The sequence below is a fragment of the Erpetoichthys calabaricus genome, chromosome 3 (genome assembly GCF_900747795.2).
Source record: "Erpetoichthys calabaricus chromosome 3, fErpCal1.3, whole genome shotgun sequence".
Classification (NCBI taxonomy): domain Eukaryota; kingdom Metazoa; phylum Chordata; class Cladistia; order Polypteriformes; family Polypteridae; genus Erpetoichthys; species Erpetoichthys calabaricus.
This window is the reverse complement of record NC_041396.2, coordinates 232,478,634-232,488,506: the sequence shown is the minus strand read 5'-3', so window position 1 is coordinate 232,488,506 and position 9,873 is coordinate 232,478,634.

Below are 9,873 nucleotides of genomic sequence, written 5' to 3'. Positions count from 1 at the left end.
ACGTCTTTCAAGATGTGAGTTCAGAACACAACTGAGAACAAGATGGCCAGTTCACAAGTTATATAGTCACTTGGTAGGAAGGGACGGGTCCACAAGTGCGGACAAGTTACGTCAGTGGTGGAGTGGCTGTCAGTCTTCTGTTCTGAAGAAGGAGAAAGAGAGAGAAGATAGAAGGCATTTGACCACAGTGCCACCATCACCGGAGACCTTAAACTGAGTCTCATGTGCACGCATGCGACACGATTTATAGATAAAATGGCAGATATCATCCCATTATATAAAAAGAGTAACCAGACAGATCCAAGTAACTATAGATCAATGATCTTAACATCACATGTAAGTTAATGGAAGGAAATATTAAGTGAAAGATTGAGCAACACATGGCAAGAAGAGGAATTTTACTGGACAGTCAGCATGGGTTAAGAAGTGGGAGGTCATGTTTTACTAACATGCTGGAACTTGCTTTGAACAACTGCTCAAAGTAGCCAGCCCAGTGGGTCACAACTGCAGTGTCATCCATAAGGACCGTTCCTTCAGCCACCTTGACTGCAACTCTCCGAGGAACAGATTCAGATGTGAGTAATGCTTCGATTCCAATGTAAGCAGGATATGGGTCACTAGACCACAGATGGTGTGTCACTTGTTCACAGATTCCTCTAACAAACGACTCTTTACCTGCCCTCAGAGCCCTCGCAGCCGTCCTCCTCAGTTCCCGGTACAGACCAGAGTTGCCATTGAGCCATGTGCTGCGACTCCTCTCGATGATATCCAGGGTGCCCTGCGAGATGAAATACCTCCTTCTGGGAACGCTGGTAACACCAAGAGAACCCAACAGCAACCTTCAGAGTCTTGTCACGAAAGGTCTCCCACATCACATTAGGATCGGCAGTCATACCCAAATCTGCAAGTTCCTCACACAAACTGCATGCAAACTCATTAGAAACAGCCTGGTCTTGGAGTCTGGCCAAGTCCAGGCTCATTTTCCTAGTAGGTGGTAACCTACTGGACCTATGCTGGATCCTAAGAGTAGCAACAACAAGTCTGTGGTCAGAATTCACATACTGGACACTTCTGTAGACCCTGCAGTTTTGCAAGAGCCTTCAGCATCTGCCCACAAGGATGTGATCGATCTCCTTCACCGCACCACCAGTATTGGAGTAACAAGTCCAACGATGCGGTTCTGGGCACTGGAACCAGGACCCAGTGATTCGCAGCCCCTGACCTTTTGCAAAGGAAAGGAACATGGAGCCACTTTCACCACGGTCATCAGACCTATGGGGACCAAGACAATCCTCATAGTCAGCCCTGTCAGTGCCAGTGGCTGCTTGAAGTCACCCATGACCAGAGGAGTGTCACCTCGTGGGCACCCATCAACCACTGAGCGAAGCTGCAAATGAAATGTCTCCCTCACCGAGACATCACTCACCGTGGTCGGAGCATACACTGAGACAACAGACAAGGCACTCAGGGAGTGCCGTAATCTGAGTCTCATAATTCACTCATTGAAAGGAGCGACATTGGACACCATCGGAAGAAGTCATCCGCTACAGCAACAGCTACTCCCCGAGTATGACAGCTATCAGACCGACCAGACCAATAAAAGGTGTATCAACCTACAGATATCTGGCCAGTCCCCTGTCTGCGCAAATCAGAGAGTGCCGTCACTGAAATGCAGAGTTTATGCAGCTCTTCCAACAGCAGAGGAAGATAATCATCTTGCCGGAGAGACAAGACGTTCCTTGCGTCTGCCCGTATGGGCCACCTCAAATTGGGACCCGGGTGCTGCAGTAGGCAATGCCTCAGCACCACACCAGTTTCGATCCCCAACAGACCTGACCCCATTGGCTCTCCAATGGTTTCGACTCTTCCAGAGATTGGGCTCCCGAGGGCTTTCCCCCTCCCCTTCATGATGCGAGCAGCCTTCCTATGGGCGGCTGCAGCAGAGCTACTCCCGTGGAGAGCAAAAAGGAGTCCTTTATGTCGTCTCGGAGCTGTCTGAAGTTTTTGTATGGTGGTTGGAGTGCCAATCCTGCCACCAGCCCCCATGATTTCTCTGCAAGTTGGAGGACCGCTTGCAGGGTCAGATGCAGTTTAATGTCATACCCAGGACTAAGAATGCTACAAACAAGAATATCCTTTAATGCATAAGAAAAGAGTTCTAACCAAACTGCACATTAAACTGTGACTGCTTACATGACTGTCATTAACAGGGCATTGGTTTTTATAAAAATGCACTATTATAATCTGAAACAGACTTTCAACAATTTCTTGGAACACAGCAGACACTATTAATAGGACTCTTGGCAGTGCTATCATGGTTATATTTAGCAAATAAAGTAAATCACTACCTAAAATGCTTAAAAAATATTTGTCTGTGTATATGAATTCATTAGCACCATTATTATTTTTATTTAGTTTACTTATTACATTTCCAGACATACAATTATTACATATTATTCTAAAATACAATGAATGTATTTTGGCTGATATACATTTACTGTGAACAGTGTCAGAATGCATCGAGGTGAACCAGAAGTAACACAAATGAATATGGAGGTTACACTTTATTCACATGCCTAATGACATCTACCCATTGAGGCTTAACGGCAAATTACTGCAATGGCTGCATGTGCCAGGGTATTCAAGAACTGACTGGACACCACATCCATGCTGCACCGATGCCCCACATTTCTCTCCAGTTCTGTTCATTTCTAATTCAGTTCAGTTCAAGAAGAGTTGTTTTTATTCAGCTAGTGTAGAAAAGATAACTAAATGGTGAGAAGGATGATGTTGGTGAATCAGCATCCCAGCTCAGTTGGTTAGTGTTACCTTTCCGGGTCAGGAAGCCATCATTGTGGAAGGACAGACCCACTGGATGGCAACATCTACATTGCCTCTCCTTTGGACACTTGTAGGGCTGCATGGCAGTAGTAGTTCTAGTGGGCAGCCCTGTTGGGGTCCTCGAGTGCCACTAGAAGGTGCTGTAGGGAGCAGGCTATCCTATAAAGAGCAAGTTCTGCCTGACCTGGAAGTGCTTCCTGGTCTGTTCCTTGCACGTCCTGATGTGACATCAACAGTTTACAAGGATTTTCTCTGATATTTTTGTTAAAAAATTTGATGACATTAGATCCCACATTACATCCTTTGTTGATGACTCTTCTGTCCCTCATAGATGCTCAGCTGTTTTCCAACAGTTTTGAGCCTGTGTCTCTGCCTTTTATTCACCTTAAACCCACAACTTGGCCGCATGATATTATCCCCTCTTGTCTTCTTGAGATGTTTTTGAAGTGGTTGGGCCTAGCATTTTGGATTTTATAAAGAGACGGTTCTCTTGAGACTGGTTCAGTCACAGCTTGTTTTGAACATGTGGTGTTGCTGCCTTTAATAAAGAAAAAAAAAATCTGTATTTTACAGCCTACTTGAACTTCAGACCCATCTCCAAGTTGCATTCTTTCTAAAATTCGGGAGAATGTTTTTTTACTACAGCTGCAATCCTTTTCAAATGAAAATGGCATTTTGGAAGTATTTCAGTCTGGTTTTAAGGCATACCATAGCACAGACTCTGCACTTTTAAGGGTTCTAAATGATCCATTATTGATAAGTTTTCCTGAGGACATTGCTATCCTCTTGCTTTTAGATCTAACTGCAGCATTTGATACAGTTGACTGTGACATCTTTATCTTCCATCTTGAGCACTATGCGGATATCCAAGGAACTGTTTGAAATCGTTCAGGTCATACCTGGGCAATTTCTCCTCTTCCTCAGCCCCTCTCACTTGTGGGGTCCCTCAATGATCAATGGCCTATTCTTTTTTCATTGTACATGTTGCCCTTAGGATCCATTTTTAAAAAATACAGTATTTCTTTTTATTGCTCTGCAGATGATACACAGATATATCGTCCACTGAAACAGAGCAAAACAAATTCTTTAAACCCTCACTGGAATGTCTGAAAGACATGAATATATGGATGTCACAAAAGTTTCTTAGTTTAAATGACAAAAAACAGAGATTGCATATTTTGGACCTTCTGATCTTACTTGTCCTACAAGTAATTTTGGCCCTTTGACAGCCCCTTTGTAAACTCGTCACAGAAAATCTTGACATGATTTTTGATAATCCCCTCAAATTTGATAAATAAATTAACTTCTTTGTTAAAGCCTGTTTGTATCAGTTCATGGTACTAGCTAATGTCATGCCTTTTCTTTTTGGAGATGATTTTCAAAAACTATTTCATGCTTTTTTCTCTTCTAGCCTTGACCATTGCAACTCATTATACAGTGGAGTTAAATCACTCATTCCTTGGTCATCTTCAACTGGTTCAGAACGCTGCGGCCAGGCTACTAACACCATCACACCAATTTTAGCTTCTCTGTACTGGCTTCCTGTTTGCTACAGGATTGAGTTTACAATTTAATTTAATTTGTTTTTAAGTCTGAATGGTTTAGCCCCCTCTTATGTTACTGATCTCTTACACCATTACTCTCCTTTGCAATCACTGAAGTCCTTGGACCAGCAGCTATTGGTCGTACCGAGGTCTCAACTTAAGCTCTGAGGGGACCATACCTTTGCAGTAGCTGCCCCTAACTTTTGGAACAGTCTGCCTTTTTATATAACCAGCTTTGGTTACTTTTAAATCTTTTTGCTTTAGCTTTTTAAACTTGCTTGAGAGTACTGTTTTTTTAATTTATTTATATATTTTGGCATATTTATTTACTGTGCCTTGTGGTCCCAAACTTTTGACACAAAGGTTCAGACACAAATTCCAGTGATATTGTGTGAAACTCTTACAAGTAAGTGTTTCCAACACCACAATAACACATTTACACTAGGCAACTCTGTCATCTCTCCACTGTTCCACTAGCAAGCTTTGTCCAACTCCTCCTGACTCTGTCTGGCTCCTTGTGACGAGACAGGCAACTCTTTTTATGTAACACCCAGGAGCACTTCCAGTGTCTTGAAACTGTGACTGTAAAGCACTTCTGGGTGAGGTTGGAGCCTGACAAAGTAGAACTCACTAGTCCTCCCAGCACCACCCTGGTATCACCTGTAGAACCCAACAGGGTGAGCCAATGAACTACAGTTCCCCAACGTGCCTTGTGGGAACTAGTACCGTAACCCGGGGGACTCCCATCTAATGTGTTGGGGAGGACAATACCCTGAATAAACTGTCTTCTCCTGTCTTTCCATGCCTCTTGCTTCACGGCCAGGTAAGGGTCCCAGTACAGCACTGGCTGGGACATCAGTCCTAATGTAGCATCTCTCACAATCTGTATATTTATTGGTGTATTTTGTGGAAAATGTACAGCACTTTGGTCAACTTCAGTTGTTTTAAATGTGCTCTATAAATAAAATTGACTGGACAGTGTTGACGTACTGGGAGTACCCTCAGGTTTAGGTTTAAAGAGGGCCATTCGCCACTCCCAGGGGAGTCAGAGATGGGAGAGGAGTCACACAAAGTTTGAATGGGAGGATGTGGAGGAAAAGAAAGAGGAAAAAAAGGAGAATTGTTAAAAGGAAGAAGCCTGAAAGAAGGTACTTTGATAAACAAAAATAGTTTATTTGTTGTGGTGAATTTTTATTAAAGTTTGTCTCCTAAAGGCCGAAATGCATGGTAGCAAGCAGGTAAGCAAACCAATGAGTGTGCCAGTGGCAGTCCATAACTTTTGACCACTGTGTTGACAAGAGGTCTGTCTAACAATGGTAAAGTAGTTTTTCAAAGCCATCATTTACAAATGTTAAAGTTAATTAAGTGAAATTAAATTATTCAATAAGTGAAACACTGTAGCAGGGAGCAATTAAACATAAGGAAAGTGAATGGTTTAGTCACACCATCACTATATGGTCACCCTACATTTTAAAATGAAGAGCATTGATTGAGAAACTACTGAAGTGGAAGAATTAATCAGTAAGAAGTCTTATTTAATAATCCAACAAAAATGCAACTATTAAAAAAAAGAGAAACCATACTTGTAACTGGTAATGAACAATAGTCATGCCTCCACAGGCAAACATGATGTTTGTTTATTTCATTATGTCACCTTAGTCCATCCAGATTGGCTGCTTGCTTCGCAACAAAAAGTAAATGGCAAAACCGTGTCCTGAAGAGATGCAGCTAATTCAATATTTATTTTATTTATTAAAGGGTGCTGAATGCCAAAATCCTTCATTTCAATGCACCTTTAAAATTGCTTTAGATAAAAAAAAAACAACTTTTCATTTAAACATAACCATTTCCAAGAGTGCAATTTAATTTAAGTCTATGTTGAGTTTGTTCATAACATAGGGGGAAATCCAAAAGACAGAGTTTGTTCAGTTTTGGTGGTTAGTCAATATTAAATTGTTAACACTTGGGACTTGAAGAATAGTGTTCTGCTAGTTTGAAAGCCTGTGGTTATGAGCAATCTCTTGTGACAACTTAACTAACAACCACCTCTGCTGATTATTTTAAAAATTGTTTTACAAAATTAAATACATTGAAAAGTGTTTCAAAGGTATTTGATTATAATTGCAAATAGTGAATAATTTTTGTCTCATCCAGAACTGGTTCCTGCCATGCATTTAATACTACCCAAAAAGATCCCAGACCACAACCACCACCACCACCACCCTCAATCTGAGTGGGTGGTATTCTTCTCATTTGTAACTATAGACTTACTGCCTTGTGCGAACAAATGTTTTCTGTCTCTCACTTCCAGCCCTCCATGGGAATGTCTGTTTGTCGGTGATCACTTTCTGCTTCATGCCACTCAAAGTGGTGGGTGGGACTGTATCCCTCTTATGTCCTCTTGTAGTGAGAAATGATTATCACTGGTAATGAAACAAGCTTCCAGGTCAACTTAGCATATGTAATCCCCAACATTTCCCGCATTCCCTTCAAGTTCTCCTCTGCTTAGTCGGTTGACTATGATTGCAACACTAGCTATATGATCAAAATTTTTTCTATTAATTTGTTATTACATAACACAACACCCTTTAATTCAGGGTTGTGGGGTACATCTATTATTTCTTTTTGGTCTTTCAGAGACACGCTCTGTGTCACTGGTGGTAATTGATTAGGCAATATTTGTGGTTTACAGTGTGTGACTGCTATTGTGGATGGACTGCGATAGAAGGTGAATCCTTGCTCGGTCTGGGAGCCGTAACGGAAGGACAACTTGAGAGGAGGAACATCTCATCTAGGATGGTTATTGATTCCTATACCAGTCGGGATAAAAGAATAATGGATGGGCTGGGGGATTCTGAACAGTTCGTCCTCCAATATGAGAGGGGGCAGTGCTCCTTTTGTTTGGCCCAAGCCTGGACACCAGCAGGGTTGCATGGAACCTGAAGTTTCACAGATTGGCCATGTTGGGGTCCTTTGGTGCTGCCAGGCTGTGCTGTTGAGAATACATCTCCCTGGTTTGGGACGCTTCCATATGACCCAGAACTGCTTCTGTTATGCAAATCCATGGTTCCAGAAATACTCCCGGGTCTCTGATAAAAGGAGGCCGTCTCGCTTCAAGACTTGAGTCAGAGTGGGGAGGCAGAGAGCAAAACTCAACTGGAAGAGCAGAAGAAGGTATCGTAGATTGGAGATTTGTGGAAAAGTGGGTCTGCAGCTAAGCAGGAAGCGGACAGTTTTAAAATAAATACATAATTAATTAGCCAGCTCTATCTCTGTGAGTGTGCTGCTCGTGAAGCTGCGGGAGACTGGTGGAGTGATTGAGACGGAACACACCTGCACATGAGGGTGTGGTCGTCTTGATTACTCAATTGGTGCTGCACCCACTTAGGCATATAAAGGGGAACTGGTATGAGAGAGGGGTCATCGGAGAAAAAAAGAAGAATGAACAGAGAAGAGGTTAAAGAAGGGAGAAAAGGAAGTGGTGTGGACCTTGAAAAAGAAAGGTATTGTGAATTAAAAAACATTTATTTGCAGCCAGGACTGTCTTGGTGGGAGGGGTGGAGTCAGGGGTCGTCTTCTGGCTCAAGCTCTTTCAGACTAAGGGTGGAAAAAGAAAATGGTTAGCAGCCTGTGCAAACACAAACATCCTCCAGTGTACTGTTAAAATATTCCCAGAAAGAGACACACATTACTTCTCCTTTGATACCATCTTCACATGTTAATGAAATATTTTTTTTATTTAAAATATACAGGTGGAATGATTCAAAGAATAACTTTTACTTAGCATTTTCTTATAGGCAATGTGGTATATTTGGCTGTAAATATTTTGAAGATTTATGGTTAGCAGGATACCAACTACACTTCTGAACAGGTCATCCACATGAAGCTAAGCATGTTTAGGCCTGGCCAAAACTTGGATGGGAAACTTTTGAAAAGGTATTGTGTATCATTTATTTGTACCTGGCACTGTCTTGGTGTGGTTGTGTCTGGAGTTTGGGGCTCAATGGCACCTTCTTGAGGTCACAAGTGCAAAACTTGACCAAATGGCCATCAATAAGTTCAGCAGAATGTTTGGAATTATAAGAGCTCCACATAGAACACATAGCTGTATGTATGGGCCAAGCAGGCACCATGGGCTGGGGGAGAGGCAAAACCAACCCCATCACCCACAACATAGATGTTACTGTAACGCTTCAACATACATATGAGCGTTGTTCAATAATTTATCTACTTGAGTATGAAAGAAAGTAGCAAGTGTGTTGAAACCAGTATGGGCATGTTGTGACATGTCTTAAGGTTACTCATGCACAGTTGTGGCTCAGTGAGAGTCTAACATTCTAAGAGACAGGATGTCAGGAGAGTCCTCATGCAAATCAAGTAAGAAAATGCTAGATTTGGAGCAACGTTCAGTGATAAAATTTCTCACAAAAGAAGGGAAAAGGCCAAAGGAGATCCATGAATGCATGACTGCAGTTTACCTGACCTCCTGACCTAGCTCCCTCAGATTATTTCCTGTTCTGGGTTTTGAAGAAATCTCTCCGTGGACAGTGGTTTTCAAGTGATGAACACCTCAAGGTAGTTGTGATGTCCTGATTTGATGGTCAAACAGAAGATTTTTTTTCAAAGTGGTTAAAGTCATTGCAGGAAAAGTGGATGAAGTGTATAGAGCTATCAGGGGACTATAATGAAAAATAAAACAAATTTTTTTTGAAAACTGTTTTCTTTCCTACTGAGGTAGATAAATTATTGAACAACCCTCATATATGAACTTGCACTGATATCTGGGTAGGACCACTCCCTCCACACTCTCAGATATCTAAGAGGGAAGCCGTCCCTGCTATTCGATATTACATATGCTATTCAATCTCTGAGTGGGACCTCCCCAGGCTTTTTGATATCAATTATGGCCCTGCCTTTATCCATATCAATATACTGTATATACAGTGATTAGAAGATATAAAGTTAATAAGGAACATAAAATACATTTTGATTGATCAATTTAAAATTTCACTTCAAAAGAAAACTGCAGTAAAATATGCTTCTGTTTATGCATAAGATACACGAACAAAGTGTGACACACAGCTCTACAACTTCAACACCTACCTGTACACACTTTTCAGAAGAGCTTGATGTTGCACTCATTCAGGATGTCCTGATGCATGCAGTTACTCAGACAATATGACTTTCTTCTCCTTGACATTAATACTTGAAGCTTCAATGGTATCAACATTCATATACAATCTAAGCAACCAGCCCTTGGCCCACTGAGCGCAAAAAATTATGTTGGGTATCCACTACAAATGTGTTACAAATGTGCCATTCTTTAAGCTGCACCACTGTATTTTCTTCCGCTTTGCTACCATTTCTCTTATTCAAATTCTGTAATATAATTTAAGCTGTGTATTTCATGTCTGCTCTAATGTAAAAATCCTTTGACTTTGCAAAGGACTTTTTATTCACTTCTTTTTACTGTATGGTATAACCACAA